This window comes from Camelus bactrianus, chromosome 30 (genome assembly GCF_048773025.1).
Source record: "Camelus bactrianus isolate YW-2024 breed Bactrian camel chromosome 30, ASM4877302v1, whole genome shotgun sequence".
NCBI classification, from domain to species: domain Eukaryota; kingdom Metazoa; phylum Chordata; class Mammalia; order Artiodactyla; family Camelidae; genus Camelus; species Camelus bactrianus.
In genome coordinates, this window is record NC_133568.1 from 7,833,894 (window position 1) to 7,854,304 (window position 20,411).

At 45.0% G+C, this 20,411-nt stretch overlaps 1 protein-coding gene across 6 annotated transcripts in view; it reads left to right on the plus strand.

Annotated features, from left to right (window-relative positions):
* The window catches only part of SLC14A2 (solute carrier family 14 member 2), a 429,661-nt gene that overhangs the window by 149,322 nt on the left and 259,928 nt on the right, over positions 1-20,411 (plus strand). The window lies entirely within an intron of this gene.

Sequence of the window (20,411 nt, forward strand, 5' to 3'; positions counted from 1 at the left end):
TTCAAACTCGTTGACATATATGATGTCACGTGACACCCAACTCAGGTGCACATGAATTTTAAAAGAGGTCATTAAGAAAATGTAAGGCTTAATCCAAAGAGATATCATGCCTTTAATGGTGAAACCTCAAGGATCCACGGTAGGCATTTTATACATGGATGGGTTAGCTGAAGGATAGGGCCCTAGTGGAGGGTAAGCTAAGGTTCATTTTACAAATATATAAGTTTTATGCTGGAATCATTGCTCTAGTGCATTGTTCATAGTGATTTCATATCATCTCTTTTAATAGTAAAAGCAAAGCTGTGAGTACATATGTGTGTGTATGTATTTATATAAAATTTATATTTATAGTAAATAATAATTGCTATATTTATATTAATCATATTATTTATATATTATATAATTTATAATATAAATTATATAAAGTATCTAATATATTATATAATAAATTACATATATTATATAATATAGTACCATATATTATATATTAAATTTATATATATTAATAAAAATTAACAATTTTAATATTTTAATGTAATTTATTTTTAAAATATATTTTATATATGAACTTGCTCCAGATCATGTTTGCACGATTAAATACCTCCTACGCACCAGCCACAGGGCTAAGCTCTAAGGTACAAGAGGAAGCTGAAAAGGCACTGTGGCTCTTTGCAAAGCTCACAGTCCAGGGCATACACCTTGTAAAAGGCCGGGCCAGCATCAGCTCCAACTCTCCTGATAGAAGTCCAACATCTTTTTTGCTATGTGATAGCTGTTCCCCAGGGAGGTTATAAGAAATGGCAAAAATGTATGTTGGTAGATCTTTCTCCCAGATCACACTAGATCCTTGATGAAACTCGAAACCATTTCCTCTGGTCAGCACTGAGGGGGTGACCCGACACTTTCTCCACCTTTTCTTCCCCCACCCAGACCCATGTTCTTTCCCCAGGTCAGAGGGGACTCCGCCAGGAAACACACAAGGGATAGCCATGGGGTCAATTGCCTTCATGGACACGGGATCCAAAGGCGAGAGTTTAGCCCCCACCTCAGCCACTTCCCAAGGACCCTGTTTCGTTTTTCCCATCCCCACTGAAACCCCAAGGAGAATCATCCATGGGGAAAGACTCAGGCAGGTCTGAGGAGCGAGGGCTGGTGAAGAAGTGAATCCAGGCAACTCCGTCATCTGCTCCTAGAGGGAGGAGGCTGCCGAGCTCGGAGGCTTGTTTTTCCCTCAACAGACGTGAGGAAAGGGCTGGGAAAGGTCAGAGATAAATGCAGCCCTCGCTTTGTTCTGCATATTCAAAAGAACTTCTCTAAAGATAAAGACCCAAAATACACATGTGTTCACCCAACCTTTTCCCGTCCGGCACAGGGTTCCCGATATGGAAATGACAGGGTAGCCCCTGATGGACTGTTTGCAGGGCTGGGTAAGCAGCGCTCAGACGCCGGCCCCCCAAAAGAGCCTGCTTCACATGGGACCCGTCAGTCTTGCTGGAGAAAGGGAAGCTTGCAGACAGCATATTATCTTGAGAAACCACTCCCAGAAAGGAGCAAAAATTTCACAGGGAGAAGCCCGGGAGGAGGTGGGGGAGACCGGAGCACGGGCATCACCAGAGGCTGGAACTGGGAGTCGGGGCTGACATCCCTGTGCAAAATCAGAAATTCCTTTCGATTCTGTGGGGAAAGTCTCTGCCTTGTCAGCCCAGATGTCCCCGTGAAGAAACAGCATGAAATGAGTCTCAGGGAAATGTCAGCGTGGGGGTGAGATCCGCATGTTAGTGGCTGGGCTGGGGGAGGACAGGCCAGAGAGTTGCGGCTGACGGAATAGTCTGTTATCCCCAAAGCAGAACGACGCCCACAAAAGTAAAGGGACTCTGCACCCTGGTTTGGCAGTGTTGACATCCATTTTCTCAATATTAACCAAAATTTTCAATCCTGTGGCACCGAAATATCTCTTTCACTTGTTTCCACAACAAAGGACCCATCTGCCTGATTATCACTGGTAATTCCCACTCTACCCTTCTGTTGGCCAGACTACACTCTCCAGACCACACTTCCGTCACTGGTAGACTGTCCTGTGGACCCTATTTCATTTCACAGTCTTGAAAGCCAACCAGACCCTCTCTTTCCTCCAAATAGGCTCCCTTCTGTGTGTGCCCTGACGCCCTGCCCGGGTCCGGGCACAGACTCATGAAGTCAGGGAAGCCTCACTAATTGATTTCCACTTGCCTCGACCTCTGACAAGGAGAAAGCAGACTTTCCCGCCATCTTCACACATTGATGTTACTCCACTCCAAGCTCTCTGATTCCTGCACTGGCTGTGACATTAGATGAGGTGATTTCCAAGCCTTTTCCTTATTCCAGGAGTCTGTGATTTTATCCATTCCGACATCAGCTACCGTCACCTTCTCAGCCTCCTCGTTTTCTTCGTCGCAAACCGTTCTTACATCCCTCCCTCATTTCCCTTCTTAAAAAGCCATTAATCACCTGTGTGCTCCCTCTGGAGCCAATTTGAGGTGCCTCAGATGAAGAGGGTTAAGTGGAACACTGGAGTCTAACAGAGGACAATTGGGGTTCTACATCAGATGCTCCTCTTTCCGCACGCCCTCAGAATTCTGTCTTGAGTTTACAAATGGCCCTGAGAAAAATGGCCCATGATCAAATTATTAAGTGTCTGAGGAAGAGCAGGGTGTAGCAGCCACAGGCACGGGCTCTGGGATCAGACAGCCTGTGACCTAATACCAGGTCAGCATGGGAGCAGGTGTAAATTCTCTGAGCTTCGCACTCACCCAGTGGCTGTGCCGTTCGTGAGATAACCTGAGCAAAGGACGTAAGACAGCGCCCCTACTTACCAGTGCTCAGTAAGTGGCAGGTGTCTATAAAAGCTGGGGTTCAGCTCAGCCAGAGGAAATGCCGTGGCTCAAAATGTCTGAGCACATTTTGGGCTGTGCCTGACTTAGAGCAAAGCTAATTCTCTTTTGCGTTAGACATTTATTCACTCTAATCTCCAGACCTTTTCATTTCAGTCCTTCTCTTTAAATCCTTCTCACCTGGCTCTTTAAGAACCTGTCAAGTGCAGGTCATCTCAGAAAGCCCCGTGCAGAGATGTTCTGGGTGACATCCTGGTCCAAAGTCACCTCGTGCAGTTTGCAAATAAACAGCTTCTCCCCTGAAAGGAAGAAAAAATAATTCATAATTGGCACTCTGCATAATGAGTGGCGCATCGATGCAAATATAACATTTGGAAAAGTCTATTAATATCTCGACTGTGATGTCTGTGGGCCACCACTTCCCAAGCTCAAGAACCAGAGCCAAATATTTTCTGACTCCTCTTGAGGTTAGAAGAGAGATTGACAAGCTGCTTTCTTCTTGGGGTTCCAATTAGAAATCTGGAGCCATCAGACTTGGACGGGATCTCAGAGGCTCTTCAACCCCCACCACCACCCACCTCTCCCATGAAGGTTGAGGCTGGGCACAAACCAGTAGCAGTCTCCCAGCCGCAGCCTCCCTGATGCCACCACCTGATCAGCATCCTCTCCTGCTGATCAGGCATTTGCAGCTATAATGCAGCCTCCCATGTGGAATCGTCTCTAGTTCTCCCTTCCCTGCCTTCCCTTTCCCTTGACTGAACTCTTCTTGCTGATCCAGGCTTTTAACCTGGAGAACCAACTTCTAGGACTGTAGACAGAGGACCAGATAGGGGGACTCAGACCAAAAGCATCCGGTCCCAAATAAGGCGGCCATTTGTGAGGTAACCAAGAGATACAACCCCTGGTTTGGGCTGAGCCCTTTGCTTTAGAAGTAGGGAGACTCTGGAACCCACACTCACACATACACACTCACACACATACACACACACACACAAATAAAATCTTGGACCTAAAAATGTGATACTACTCGGTGAGCATGACCACGGTTCCTTAACACTTCGCTATTCGTCCCATACCCTCCAGCCAATCTTAGGCAGCCTTTCTACTTCCATTATGCTCCTCCCCTGCTCTAGAAACAACAATGGCTCTTCTGTCACCCAAATATCTAACAAGCAGCAGTGCATGTCCACAGACCTACTAGCCAGGGCAGGGTGGGAAACCTGCTGGGGACAGAGCCACAGGTTGCTCGATCAGACAGTTAACCATCACCCAAGTTGGAAAAGTGACAGCATGGTTCTGGGTGGTTTGGGTGACACCGTGGCAGGGACATTAACAAGCCTTAAGTTCTCGATCTTTCTTGAAGTCACAGGGCAAATAGCTTCACCTCTCTAATGCTTTTTCTGGATTTAACCTCACTACTCAGATTTAATTAACAACCCCTCTTCCTGCTTCAGCTTGTACAAACCCCCCTTCTCCTTTGCACAATTTGTTTTTTGCCGAGCTGTTTACCTATCTCTCTCCCAGGCTGGATTATGAATCTCTGTGTCCTGAAGCCCTAAGCCCCTTGCCCAGTGTCCGCCACAAATACTCAGAAAGAACGAGTAAATTCAGTCATAAAACCCTCTGCAGGCATCAGTTTCTGCACCAGGAAAACGAGGTCGTTGGGCTTTCTCGACTTAACTCTACAACTCTAAGATATTACTGAGCACCTGCTGTGTGCTCAAATTCTGCGAGGAGTCACTAAGAATCAAGGGATGTATGAAGACTGCTGTAGCCCTCATGAGTCTAGTTGGAAAGACAAACACATTCAGTAAAGAAAATCATTTCAGCCTGAACTGGTTGGCTCCTTTCTAAAGGTCTCCAAAACCTCTGTCACTGCCAAACCCCAAGGCTAGTTCTTATTCCTTGTCCTCCTTTACCTCTAACTTGGTTAGATCTATTGACCACCAACCTGCCTTTCTTGTCTCCTCTTGTTACCGTCGTCTGCTCACCATTGACTTCTTCATCACAAAACTCACTCTTCGTCTTTTTTTTTAACTGCCTTTTCTTCTTCCATAAACACGGATATTCCCCCCAAACCACTGAGAACCCCTTCCTTCAATCCTTTGATGCCTCCATCATTTCATAGAACATTCTTCTACTCAGATGACTTGCAGATTCCTGATACTAACCCCAAGGTTCCATCCTAAACTTTGGACGCTTGTTTCCAACTGCCAACTAAACTCAGCCTGGAGTCCTAGCAACACCACAAAACCAGTATCTAGAAGCCAGCCCTTCCTATTTGCTCTTCACCTAGCCCTTTCCCCCACACCATCCCTCCTTTCTCCCCGCTCCTTCCTCAACTACATTCATTCCCAAGCTGTAGCTTTATAGATTCTCTCTCCTCAGCATCTCACAGTCCTTTCCCCTCTGCTTTCCATTTCATGTGCCTGCTCTTTTGTTTGGCTCTTCTCTCCTTCTGAGGCACCTGCCCTGTCGCTCTCACTATCAGTCTATACAAAACTATCAGAAGCACCTTTTCTGTGCTATGGCTCTGGTTCTTCTTCTCTGGGTGAAAGCATTCCACAAGTCCCCTTGACCTACAGAACTTGAAAGAACCGTTGGTCTGGGCATCCAAGCTTCTGTCTTGTATGGCCCCATCTTCTGACTTTATCCTTACCACTGTCCACTCAACCTCCCAATTACAAAGATCTGGACTGTTTTGCAAAGGCATCCCACAAATTCCCATCTCTTTCTCAAGTTCATCTGTCTTCTTGAAATGTTCTCCCCCCAACAATTAGCATAAAAATGTATATATCTTTCAAAATTCCTATGAAATTGTCATTTCCTTTTTGGATCCAGAAACTAGCATAATCTCTATCTCGTTGTTTCTCCCCAAAGTCACTTAGATATTTTACTTTGAATTTACAGTTATTTATCTGCGGGCTTCAAACTAGACAGTTAATCTCCTGAGGCTAGAGGCTAGGTCTTGTTTGTTTCTAAGTTCTCTGGAGTATTTAGCGCTTTGCCTTAAAGTCTCTCATTAAAAGTGACTTGAACTGAACTGAACAGAACTTGAATTACTGATAAGGAGGTCTGATGACAGCTCCCTTTAGTCCTTATCTCCAAATTAAAATCTCTGGAAGACCGCTTCTTGAGAAGAATCTGAGCTACAGCACAGTTAACATTAGAATTTGATGTGGATGGCCATCCCCTATATCTAGTGAAAACTGGGACTTCGAAGACTTCCAGAAGTAGCTTTTCCTTTAAAACTCTGAGATGACATGATGGAAGCAGGTGATTCAGCAGGTATCTGGGGTTCGACATCAGTTGTTCTGAATTCTTATTCTTGCATAGGCAGTCATATTTATGGGCCAACATTTTACTGATGCTCTTTGGGAGGTAAAAAATTAGAGTGTGATGCAGTTCTAAGGTCTTTCAAGTCTAAGATCTTGATGGAAGTCTATGAGAAGAGGGTCCACGTCTGTTTTCTACCAAGGTATCCACAGAGCCTGGGAGGCGTCAGTGTGCAATACATTTTTATCAAATGGATCTGATGGGGAGATGATACTTGAGCAAAGAGCTAATCAAATTAACATCCAAGGTAGCAATGATCAAATAAAAACACAAGATAGAAAAGTGAAGGCATCATGTTAACCCCTGAATTCTCCACCCCACCCCACCTCCGTTCCCATCTAGTGCCTAGAATAACCCAGATTGGCACGTTAGAGGTGGAACAAGCACAGGTATCATGGAACACAAGCTTCCACCTGGTACAGGATCTGCTCTCACGTGTCCTTGACAAATGTGCTCCAGGTTCCACTTAAATTCCCTCGAGAATAATAAGCTTGCTGACATCTACATCGTTGGACAGCTTTCTAGGTTAAGAAGACACTTCCTATATTGAGCCAAAAGCTGGCTTCTTATAAATTCCACCCACCGGTCCTAATTCTGCCTCCACAGTACCAGAGTGAAAATCTATTTCCTCTTCCATGTGATGGCCTCTCCCATGGCTGAAGGCAGCTGACATGCCTCTGCCATGTAACTCTTCTCCACTCCCTGACCCCATTTCCTCAACCATTCTTCCTCTGACCTGATTGCAAAGCCATTCTTCATAATTACCCTCCTCTGAATGTGCTACAAATGTGCTGCCCACTTATTCCCTAAAACGTGATTCCCAGACATGAACTAAATACCTTATTTATGTTCTGTCCAAACTGTGACCTTCTATAATCTGAGCCTCACCCATTTCTTAATGACACTTAAGAGCACACCAAATTTTATCAAAGCTTCATCATTATTTACTTACACTAAGTGTATGATTCTGTCAAAACTTCATGCCCATTTTAGATAAGATTCACCCCACCAGGTCTCTCATCTTCTAATTTTGCAGTTATCACAGGACTTGACCATGGCTGAAAAGAATGTTAAGCAGGTACTCCATTTAGCACGTGGACTTGCAGGAGGACTATGGTAGATAGTAGTTCTCCACTAACTGGCTAGGAGACCGTATGTAAATCACCTTCCATCTCACCTGCCAAATGGCACAGTAATGCCCACCCCACCTTCCTCAGCAGATTACTATAAGACTTAACTAAGATAGACTTGAAAGGGATCTGAAAAGTTGAAATAGAGACTCAAATAGTAGTCGTTAAGATGATTCATTCTCCAGCTAATCCGCAGGGCCTTACAGCTATCTCTTAGTGGCTACCAGTATGCTCTCTAAGTGGTGATATAGTCCCATGGTGGTGGCGGCGGTTCACCTTGTTCAGTAATGTAGTTCCCAGGGGAGAACAAGACCAGCCCTTACTGTGTGGCCATGGAGCCCATTTACCCTCATGGAAGTTGTCAACCTAATTTCCACAAGGAGGCAGCCTAAATGTCCATTGAAAGATGACTGGATAAAGAAGTTGTGGTATATTTGTACAATGGAATACTACTCAGTCATAAAAAATAATAAAATGATCCAATTTGCAGCAATAAAGATGAACCAGGAGATCATCATTCTAAGTGAAGTAAGCCAGAAAGAGAAAGAAAAATACCAAATGATATCACTTATATGTGGAATCTTAAAAGAAAGAAAGAAAGAATGAATGAACTCATCTACAAAACAGAAATAGACTTGCAGGCATAGTAAACAATCTTACCTGGGGAAAGGGGGTGGGAAGGGATAAATTTGGGAGTTTGAGATTTGCAAATGTTAGCCACTATATATAAAACTAGTTAAAAAACAAATTTCTTCTATATAGCACAGGAAACTATGTTCAATATCTTGTAATAACCTTTAATGAAAAAGAATATGAGTGAATATACATATGTATATGCATGACTGGGACGTTGTGCTGTGCACCAGAAATTGACACATTATAACTGACTGTACTTCAATTAAAAAAAAATATCCTCCAGCCGAGGACCCCCAGGAACACACATGTAGTTGAACATATTAGGGTTATTATCACTCTTTGCAGCAAGGGAGAATGCCCATCGTGAGGAAATACGTCAGCTCAGTAATAGGGTGTTGAAAAGAACCTTTTATAGAATTTGGGTCTTGCATGAGGTGATTTGAGACAGGGTCTAAGGAAATGCAGGTTTTCTCTAGAGTGGACGCTGTCAGAAATTGAGGGAAAGTCTATGCTGAAGATCTTACTAAATCTAATGCACAGTGAGAACAAGGGAAAATCTGTAACTGGTAAAGAAGTAGAAATAATTAATAGATTTTTTTTTTAGAGCAGTTTCAGGTTCACAGCAGAATTGAGCAAAAAATGGAAGTTTTACTCATTTTACCCAAGAGACAGGTATTTGTGGGTGGCATGATGGCCTTGTTTTTGTCTATGTTTAGACAAAATTGTAAAATGCCCTTGTGTTGTCTCATTTTATCATGGTCTCCAAATAACCTTGCCTGAGGTTGGTATTCTGCCGTGTCCATCAGGAGAATAACACGACCTAGCTGTGAGTGCCAGCCCAGAGGTCAGAGGTCAGAAGCTGCTCTTTTTTTCTTTCTTAAAGTTAACTTAACTATTTCTTGCCCTCCTTGAATCTCAGTTACTTCCTCTAGAAAACAGAAATCACAGCTCTGACCATTGTGGTGAGGGATCAAAGGTGGTCACGTTTGTGCAAGTGCTTCATTAATTCTATGTTTATTTGGTAAAAATGGAGCCGCCTGGCTCAGCTCTGGACTCTGGATCTATGACTATAGACATTCTTGAGTTTTCCTGAGCCCTGCTGAGCCATTGCTCCACCAGAAGAAAGACCTTACCGTCTGCTTTGCCGCGCATATCCTCTGAGGAAGCTTCTCTCGAACTCTTCTGATAAACCTCTCTCCACCAAGAGAGCCAGCCAACTTCTGCACTTGTGAGACAGGGAATTATCTCCTCCACCAGCTGGAGCTGATCACTCTGGTGGGGCAGGACCCAGCAGGTCTCAGTTCATCTTCCCACGTAACGCAGTTGGATCGTGACACTTGGCATATATTGTGTTAATAAATAATCTCATTCTTCAAATCGAAACATCACTGGATGTTAGATTTGGAAGACACTAGACATCTTCTTGACCACACCTCTCACTTTATAAGTTGAGGACGTTAAGGATCGAGAAAGGAAAGATCTCCTGTTGTCTGTGGTCTCCAGTCTGTGGCCACCCCCAACTGCATAAGCCGCAAAGACACAGGACTCGATCTGAGGTAGCCCCTTCACTTTCGGATCCTGACCTGAGCCATCTGAGGGCTTCAGCATTTGAGTCAACGTTTTACTTGTTCTTCCTCAGTGTGTCTTGGGCATAGCTTTTAAGGATCCGAAAACATGGACTACAAACTCCGTAAGGGACTGACTGGAGACAGAATTGTGATTTCAACTCAGTCCAAGTAACATTTGGGAGTTATGCTTGTGCTTGACGCTGGGGATATAGAGAAGAATTAGACACAGGCGCTACCTTCAAAGGGCTTGTGCCTTTAAGGGAAAGGTGGTGCATGGCAGGATGTACTGAGTAGTGTGATGGGTGTCAAGACTGTAGGGTCTCATTCTGCCTCAACATATAGGGGAAGACTTCATGCAAAACCCATTTATGCTGGAGTTAGTCCTGCAGTACATGGAGTTACCATATGATGTCTCCCAGATTCTCCAGAGGATTTAACTCTCTCTACCTTACTTTTGCTACCTGGAGGCTAAATGATTACCTACCCTGCATTGTTGGAAAGAACCACATGCCCTTATGGTTTGGAGTGAGTTTAAGTCAGGTGAGTTTAAGTCCCCGAAAGACTCGTATTTTAGGTCTAATCTCTTTATAAAGAGCTTTGTGAAAGTTCTAGGCACTTGGTAGGCACTTCTCAAATACTTCTAAGTGATTAAATAACACCAATATTTTCAAATGTTTCTTTTTATACTTCATGTAGCTCTTTTGAAAAGAGCTGCTAGATAGCTATTTTTTTCTATGGCCATGACAGTCTTGTGTAATATTTGGCAGAGGAAGAATTTATTTAGAACTGCAAAAAAACCAAAAACACCTTTAAAATTGCCTAGTCCGGTGACAGCAAACAGTTTTCATCTCAAGAAAGAGCTCTATTTGGTTGAGAATGGCTGTTCCAAATGCCGTGTTGAGAAGGATTCCGAGTCTAGGTCAGGAGGGTGGAGCGTCGTGATCTGTTAGCACAAGGTGTTCTGGGCACAGACTGCCTGGCCTCATTTGTGCTGCACACTGGCCTTCCCTGAGGTATTCCAGTGCCTGTATTTGACAGAAACACAAGTCAAAACTAGAGAGGGGATGTAACTTGCCTGAGATCACACAATGGCTTATTGAGAAAAGTAGGACCAAGACTCAAGTCTCCTGATTCCAAGTTTATTGCTTTTCCCGTAACCTCGCGCAGCTCCCAGAAGCACCTGGGAGGTTCCGTGCAGGCTACCAGTGGAAAACAGAAGAAACTGGTCCGTCATATATTAAAACAGCTCAGCTCCGGGTGTAAAACACAGTGACCCTATGGAAGCTCCTTTAGCCAAAAGCCATTCAAAACTCCATCCAGTTCACTGAATCACAGAGGCTGCAAGTTGAAGTAAGCTGATCGGCTGCCCAGTAAAACTATACGGCCAGAGCAGGGGTCTTTTCTAAATCTTCCCTGATGGCCCTAAACATAACTTTGATAGGGGCAAGGTTTATATTTGCTACACTCCCACCTCCCTTCCTTTCTCTACTCCGCACCCCGCCCCGGGCTCTTCCTATGAGCCTGCAGGTGTTCAGACACTCGTGCTGTTCTTCACCCAGCTTAGACCTTCAACGTGGCTTATCTCACCCCAAGTGGTTCCGTAATCGCTGTCTAAATCACTGTCCCTGCTGGAGGTGACAGAAGAGCTATCTGAAAAACACCCATGGGCAGCTGCCCTGGCTTCTGCGCCCCTGGGTTTCTTTACTTCCTCCATGTCTGGACCCATTTCTCCCCTCCCCTGTCTTCCCTGCAGCCCCCAAGGCGCCTCTGCCAGTGAGGTGAGGTGAGGTGAGAAGGGTGAATGGGGTTAATCTGAGATTCGTTGGCAGGATGAATTTGAGGAGAAGGCCCAATATTAAGAGTAAATCCCCAGAAAATGAACAAGTTCAGTGAGCCAAGGAGTCTCTGAGTTGAGCAGAGGTGAAAAAGAATTCCTCTTACATACAAGACATGATGGTGGAGGCGCTAAGCAGAGAAACAGAGATTGGATGTAAATTACATTTGCTTGAAAGTGAAAGAGCTGAGATCAGAAGCCTTTGTGTTTTCTCTTAAACCGCTGGCCCCTAACCCCCTGCACAAGCAGAGGAGTCAGAGCTTGAGGGAGCCTCATGGACCGCCTCGTCCGCTGAGGGTGGCACTCTGGCTCCACCTCCAGCCCCCGATTTCACCTTCAGAGTGAAGGGCAGCATGGAACCCTCCCAGGACCAGCCTGGGAGCTCAGGCACAGACCCTCTCACTGGAAAGGGAAGGGATTGGACCTGTGCTCTCTAAAGGGCTTCATGGTGCTCGGAAGTTCTATGATCCTCAGTGGGGATCAGCCTACGAACTTGACCAAGGAAACACACCCCACTTTCATGGGACTGCCAGGAATGCCCCCAAATTCACCCCCAGCCCGCCTTGGCCTGTGTCTCAATAAAGGGATGGATTTAGTATTGACTGTTAGGCACTGCTGCCCTCTGCTGGGTGGTATGTAGCCAACTGCCCCCACAAGGCACTCTGTACACCCCCCAGACCGGCCCTCTGTGCCCCTATGGTGACCCACCTTGAATCTCTTGTTCAAGTAGAAAACCGCCAGGAAACTGAGGACCCAGGAGAGGGTATGTACAGGTTTTTGTTGGCTGGAGATGGGCAAGTGATTGTAAACCCAGGTGGCCACTCGTCCTCAATTAAAGGTGAAAGCTCCCTTAGGACTTGAGTGAGGCCCTAACTGCGGTCTCCCCCAGCTGAAAACCACGTGCTGGTTCCCAGCATGACGGCACCTGGAGCAGAGGCGACCGAGGGGAACGTCACCTGCCTTTTGTTATCGATGAGCTAAAACACAGAAGCACAATGGGAGTAACTGGACGGCAGGGGAACATCAGAATATTGTGTCTGTTCTCCTCGGAGATGAACAGGGAAGCAGAGAAACATCTGCCCTCGGAAATCTGCTCCGATGCGCTGAGAGGGCCAAGAAAACCTGCAGCCCCGAAGTGGGGCTAATTTACTGCTCTAATCACCAGCATCCAATCTGAAGCCAGACATTATCTTAAGTACACACCAGTTCCAGTTGGTGCACAGCAAATGTTTGACTAGTGCTACCAAGTTCTCTGCAACTTGATAAGGCTGCCGGGGGCACAGGAATCCTGGGCTGCACCGGGGGAGCAGGGCTCCTGTTGGCTCCATGGTGAGCTGTTTGCCTTTGGTCACAACCTTGCTAAGGGTCACAGCCTGGCCCCTCTTCCCAGGGTGCTAAGATGCTGGGTTTAAATGGCAAAAAAAAAAAAAAAAGGAACTCCACAGGGGCAAGGAGAGGTGGATTTAGTGGATGAGGAAGAAACATATTGTTTCCAGTGAGGCTTGAAAGTGGAACAGAGGAAGCGTGGTGGATTAAAACCCATGAAGTATCTGATCTAGCCTCACATAATGGTACACGGTTGCCATCACTCTCTTCCCATTTTGCAGGTGAGAGAACTGGAGGGCAGACTGTTCAGGTGACTTGCCCCAGATACCTTAGCTAGAAAGTTATGAAGCTGTAATCTGGATCCAGGACTGCCTTAAAAACCTTCAAAATAAATGGCTCTAAAGGAACAGGAGTTCAAATGAAGTGATTCCGATGTTGGAGTGTTTTAGGGGTTGCACAGAGAAGTAAGAAGAATGTGTCAGTCCACAGTGTCAGAAAGAATGGAAATAAATCCTCTCGATGCAGCCAAGGCCTTCCCTGAGCCCTGGTCACGTCCCTGGGAAGGGATTGCGTGCTGTGATGAAGCAGAAGGCAGAGCGCCTGCCCTCAGGGAGCTCAGGGTCTGTTTGAAGGCGAGGAGATTGTTTGGTCCAGAAATGAGAGGTGATGTAGGGTTCAGTGTTGAGAGCTGCATTAACAAAGAAGGATGATTCAAGTGAGCAGAGGAAAGGACGTAAGCCAAACTGTGGAGGCGAAGTTGATGGTGGTGAGTTATTCTGGGGTAAATGAGGAGGCCCAGAAGAGCAGTTACATCTGTCTAGTTGGAGTTGGTTCAAAAATCGCAGCTGGAAATTACTTCTGGCTGGCTTTTAAAACCCAAACTGAAGGGTCAGATGTCTCTTGGAAATTTCATATCCCAAAACCAGTAGATGGGAGGGGAGATGGTAATAAAAGTAAAGGGAGGACCAGGGTAGAGTGAGGATTGGTGACAGGGAACTCAGTTTTCAAGACACCTGGAATCGGAGCTGTTTCCCACAGTGTCTTCTAGGATTCAAAGATCTCAGGAGGGTCTCGGAAAGCAAGGGCCCACTGCAACCCTGCAGTCTGAAGGCACACGGCGCCCCCTAATGGGCCCAGGCATTACCTCTGTGCCTGGCTTCTCCCATCACAGCTCACCGCCCTGGGGTGCATCCTGGAGGCGCCTGCTTCCCGCTCAGGAGCAGTGGGCACAGCTTCAGTAACAGGGAAACTGAGTCTCGCTAACACATAACCCTGGATTGCCCTCCATTCAACCACCGCTACAATGTCTGCTTTCACAAGCAGAACAGAACTGTGCTTGAGAGCAGGGCCCCTGGATTTGGGCAGGGATTTGAGTCTCTGCAGTGAGACCCAGCTGGCCACGGGACCTCAAGCTCCTTCCTTGACCTCTCAAAGCCTCGGTTTCCATGGAATTAGGATGGAGACAGTACCTACCTCCAGGGACATGGTGAAGGTTGGTGGCAACAGTGCACACAAACCTCTTAGCAATAAATAGCAGCTTGTTGTTAGTAGAGTGATTCAATCTGAGTTATTTTCTATGATCATTGTATAAATGTGAACTCTGTCCCACCAGGCCCATACTCAAGCAGTTTCTGGAAGGCTCTTGTCTGAATCACTCTGTTTCTCTGCGCCAGGCTTAGCCCACTTGCCACTTCTCTCACTGGCATTCTGATATTCTACCCCTGGAGGCATCTCTCTCCATAAGGATTTTGCTGTATCTCCCTTAGGACTTTCTGCCTTGGGTTACGGTCATTTATGCCCACGGTTTGTTCCCATCTTACAAGGATAAGCTTCCTGTATTAGTCAAGAGGTGAGGCTGGGTTGCAGCGTCAATGACCCCCGACGTCCACGGTTTCAACAGGAACAGCTTCTGTCTCCCACGTGCCCCTTTTCTATCAGCTGAGGCCTTCAGCTTAGGGCAGTCTTTGGGGGGCCAGGATAACAGAGCAGCTGCCACCTCACACTGCCAGTCACCATGCATCATGAGAGCTCTGGAGGGTCTCATGCCATCAGGTAAATGCCTGGAAGTAACACAGAGGACCCCTTGTCACAGCTTCTTAACACACTAATCACATCTCCTGCCCCCAACACAAGGAGGCAGCAAATGCAAGCTACCCCACCGCATGCCTCCCCACCCCGTGGGGTGAGGAGAGCCAGACATGGGCGACAATGAGTGATGAGGCACTATCCCCTCTGTATTACCCCTCCGTGTCTACCCAGCAGTGTGTCTTCTATAGTAAGGGCACCATAGAAATCTCTGAGTGAGCACTGAATGAATTTATTAGTTCACAATTATGTTCTTTCTCCCAACGAAGACCAATGCCTTAGATCAGAAATCTCTTAATGATCAGAAGTAGAAATTTCAGGTAGATGGTATTTGGATACAGGATACAATTTTGTTTCCCTCTCATTCACACCATGTGTTTTCAAACATACAACGTTGTACGAATTAATCTGACAATCAGTAACTGAGGATTATTTGCCTCTGGGAAAATAACCCGCACATGAAGTAGCATCTCCGCCTGATGTAGCTGGAAGACAACCCCATAGCAACTTGCAGAAAATGCACGAAGCTGGTCCACACGGTGCCCACTGGGGGGACGGCAAAGTAGGTGGAGCCTCTTGAGGTCAGGTTGTACTGGAAGGAGGTCATTCTTGACCTGATTCTTAAAGACGGTGTGCAGCTTAGGAAGGCTCAGAGGAGGGAAAATTCCTGGATCTTCCAAAGCTCACTTTGTTCCTATCTTAAAGAAATCATGAACCTGAAATGGGACCTTACTTTATCACAGATGGGGAACAAGTTCACTCCTTAGCTCTTGACAGCAAGAGCTGTTAGAATTATTTGAGAGCTTCTTCCATTCCTGCCTGGTAGCTGGGACCACCCTGGCCAGCTCCCTTCAATGTCAAGGCTGGGAGTACCTGGGAGGGGATAATTTTTATATATTGAGATACCGAATCTCTAACCCTTCATCTCCACCATCGCCCCTCATGTTCCCCATAAAGAATGTGAAAAAAATCGGAATTCCACCCATGTTTCTCAATCCGGATGCTAGCTAGAAAGACGACCATCATCTTGGCACTTGCATGGATAAAATATGCAAATCACAAACCCCTCCATGTGATCCATGAATACGAGGGGGCTTAAAGGCCACAGGTGCACACGAATATGTATTTGAGGAGGACAGAACTATAAAGACAAGAGAGGCTTACACATCCAGATGTGGGCTGGTTCCTTCAAAGGAGGCATGCTAATGGGCTAGAAGCAGCTAATGAAGATTTTTAAATATTGAATAAATAGTTAAGGGGAGACAGAAGTAACACTCATATATGTGTGTGCATATAAATAGACACAGTCATCTAGCATGGATGGGGTTAACCCTTTGAGAGGCAAACCTTTTTGATTTCAAATCATTTTGAAAGAAATCTTTCTGAAATATCTGACACAGATGTGAGCCCTGGTGTAGAGAGGAAACTGACGTCCTGAAGCTAACTGATGGTGATAGGGATCGGCTTTCTGATCAGTTATGCGCTGGCTGTGGAAGTGTGGAGCTTGAGCGATGGGATGGGAAGTGTATGAACTCTAGGGCAGACTCGCACCTTGTTTTCTTGACTAAATTTTTATATTGGTTCGATGCTTTATCATTTTTCATTCTCATTAATACAGGCTATCAATTCCATTTACAACATTTCTTGAACCATGGAATATAACTCTCTCCAAAAGTAATGGTCAACCCAGTGGACCAACTAAACTTTTCCAAAGGAATTGCCTCATCCTTCCTCAAATCATACTCCTCCCGTCTTCCAGGACTGACCATTTTTGCCATGTAAAGAGCATCGCTCTTGTAGTTAATCTTGGAGTCCCAAACAACATCAACTAGAGTTCCATCTCCCTTGGATTCATAGTAAACATTGCAAAATTGTGACCTCTTAGGGTGTTGCTACACAAGTTTCCTCAAACAAGCGTTGAATTACAGAATTTAAAGGTGCTTTACATTTGAGGATATTTGCTTGTATTTTATTCTAAGGAATAAAAATGTTGACCCTGCTAAAAGATCTTTGCATTTTGACAGATATCCAAGCTCTAAGTTAATAGACTCTTGAGGCATACAAAAGCCCCATTGGCACTTGAGAGGAAACTTGAGTGGAGCCACGGAACACAAGTAGTTCTTTATGCTCTCTCCACCCCCAGGCTGTAGACTGGACGAGTGTGGCATGGACAGTGGGAGAAAACCCAGCTCTGGGGCAGGCACTGGCATGTCTGAGTCTGAGTGATGCTAAAGAGAGACCCGACGTTCATCCCACTTCCTCTGTTCCTACCCACCATCCCCTCCCTGGGCTTCCTGAGGCAAGCAGTGAGCAGTCTCCCGTGGTGTCTCATCATGGCCCCGTGTGCTTGCAGGGCTCTGAGAATGAATGGGACAATCAGGATGAGCGATGCGACCTTGCCCATCAGCGGATTCAGTCTTTCATCATTAACCTGGTGTTCCCTGAACACCTAACTAAATGCCTGCCACTGTTCTCAGCGTGAACAAAGAGACAAAAGCCCTACCCTAATGGAGCTTACATTTTATGGTCTGAGAGAGATCATTCTAAAAGGTGCACAAATAAAATAGGGTCTACACAGAACGTCAGGGAAGGCGCTTAGGAGTGCAAGTGGAGGGGATGTGGTTTTAGCTGGGGTGGTCAGGTCGGAAAGACCTAAAGGAAGTGATAACATTACTGCCTGTAGCAAATGACTACTGGGGCCAGGCACCGAGCTGAGCGCCCTTCACTTGGCTTATGTAAGGTTCATGATAACCCACTGAGTCAATTAATATTGCCCTGCCCATCTTCCAGATGAGACAACATTCAGAGTGTTTAAATACGCTCTCCCAGGACACACAGAAAGAGTGAAAGTGGGACCCAAACCCCGGAATCTAACCACTGTGCTGCATCACCTCCTTGGGGTGGGCCGAGTGGCTGAGCGCCAAGCCATCCAAGGCCGTCTGACCCCAGTGTGACTCTCAGGACACACTCTCACCAGCAACCCCACCCCTACTCAACACTCCCATGCTTTCCACTTATACTTTTAGTCTAAGGGTTTAATTTTGTTTATCTGTATGAATTCTTGTTGCTAAATGTTCAGAAGGAAGAGAATAGAAGAAACACAGTCAACTGGTCCAAGTAGTACTTGGACCAGCAAAAGCCTCTTTGCTCCACGTTACAACAAGGTAGTCGATGTTCCTAATGCTGACATGCTGTTCACCACAAAATGTCAGGATACATTAATAGCTCTGTGTAAGATGAGTCGGAGTAGAATAGCATATTTTAAAAAGATTTTCCACCAAAATGGTTGGCCTATAGAGTATTTGCTTTAACTGGCATATACCATGCTTCCATAAAGAACTCACTTATCTAAGCATTGAAATAGTGTATCATTTTGGGTGATTAAACACTTTACATCTGAACCTTTGAACACATATACACACATTTATAAGCAAATATGTTTGCATATGGTTTTTCCATCTCACTTTGAAATAAAGATACATAGACAATTAATCTAATCTTTACTTAAATTGTTGGGATTAAACTAGCTTTTTTAAAAGAGCACATTGGCTTTCTAAAACTATGAATCAATTTATTTTCTTTGTAAGAAAAATGCTGGACTGGAAAGTCTCTCCTCTCTCAACATTTCCTCTTATACCCATGTGGTCATGTTGTTTACCAACAGTTATATATGTTGACACTTTTTCAGGGCTCTGTTGTATGCATATGACCTTGACCTACATTTAAAATAACCTAAAATTGTCCAGGAAGACCCAAACTCTTAAACACGCCTTGCCCTCTTCTGCCAACCCAGGCCTGAAATTTTGCTGGTGGTAGACCCACTCCCTTGATTGAAGCCTTGTCCTCTGCAGAACAGATTGATAAAATATACTCCCTCCTGGGAGAGGGAGCACATGAGTTGATTTAACAGGCAAGCATGTGCCAGATCTGTCTTCTCTACAGAAAAGGTTGTGACAATAGATTTTCCCTGCACATCTTGGAAACCCAAGGTCTAGATGAAGGCAACACTTGGAAGCTTTTAAAGGTTTGCTAACCAAGAGGGTAGAATAGAGCTGGGTGCTTTTGAGAGTAACACAAGCATTGGTGTGGATGCTGGTAGCCCACTTGGACCTGGCCTCCTCCACGTTGTCTGAGGAAGCACCTAGATCACTCTCTTCCCCACCCCTCTTGTGTGGCTCTGGCCGGCTTTGCTGGTAGAGGCACAACACACCATTTTTCTGCCAGAACTCCTTATCAGGGCAGCAGCCAACATTTACTGAGTTCTGACCAAGGGTCACACACCTTACAAGCATTATGATCCTACAGAATCCTCCTCGAAGCTCTTTTTGGTATTACCATCCTTGTTTCACAGAAGGGAAAATAGAGACCCAAGTCTCACCATTAGTAAATGATGGAGTTGGGATCCAGACTCAGATCTAAATGGCTTCTCAGCCGCTCCTCATCCTGTCTCACAGATGGTCTTAATTCATTCAAGTTTGCCAACTTAGAGCAACTCGGGGTTTTAGCATTTGCCTTCTTAAAGAAAGCAGAAACACAGACATTAAATAATGTGCTATGTTGCAGTGCAATGATGCTTTTTGCTGGACCAAGTATCACATGGGGTCAGTCAGCTGGGAATTGAAGGTCCTTGTGTCTACTTCCTCTCATTGTCCTGTTGTGGAGTCACTTTGCAGAGTCCTCTGTTTGCTACTTTGGAAATCTCTATTCCTCTTAATTGATCTCATCTAATCTGGTAGAGTGCTGGAAATCAAAAAAAGCATGCTCCTTAAAATTGAGTGTAACTCAAAAGTAAAGAGACACTGCGTCAAATTCTCAGGTTTCACAACAAATAAAATATATATGAGAATTGTAGCATCCTTTACGACTCACAGTGCTTTGGGGTTATTTTAAATTTAGAATCACAGACTGTCAAAGTAGAAATTACTTTTAAGACTTTACCTACTTTTTTGATATGGCCATCCTAAGAGGTGTGAAGTGATATCTCATTGTGGCTTTAATTTGCAGTTTCTTAAGAGTTAGTGGTGTTGAGCATCTTTTCATATACCTGGTGGCCTTGTATATCCATTTTGGAGAAATGTCTCTTCAAGTCCTTTGTCCACTTTTTAACTGAGTTATTCAGTATTTTGTGCTTGTGTTATTTTGTAGAAATTCCTTATGTATTTAGGATATTAATTCCTTATCAGATATATAGTTTGCAAATATTTCCTCCCATTTTGTAGATTGCCTTTGTTTGTTGATTGTTTCCTTTGCTGAAACTGGAACCCTCGTGAACTGTTGGTGGGAAAATAAAATGGTGACATTGGTGTGGAAAGCAGTATGAAGTTTCCTCAGGAAAATAAAAGCAAAGCTACTCTACAATCCAGCAATCCTGCTTCAATATTTATTCAAAAGAATTAGAATCACGATCTCAAAGAGGTATTTGCGCTCCCATGTTCATTCATTGCAGCATCACTCACAATAGTCAAGGAATGGCAACAACCTCAGCACCCATCAACAGATGATCAAATACAGGAAATGCGGTATACACGTGCAATGGAATATTACTCAGCCTTATAAAAGGAAGAAATTCTGGCACATGCTACAACATGGATGAAACTTGAGGATGTTATGCTAAGTGAAATAAGCC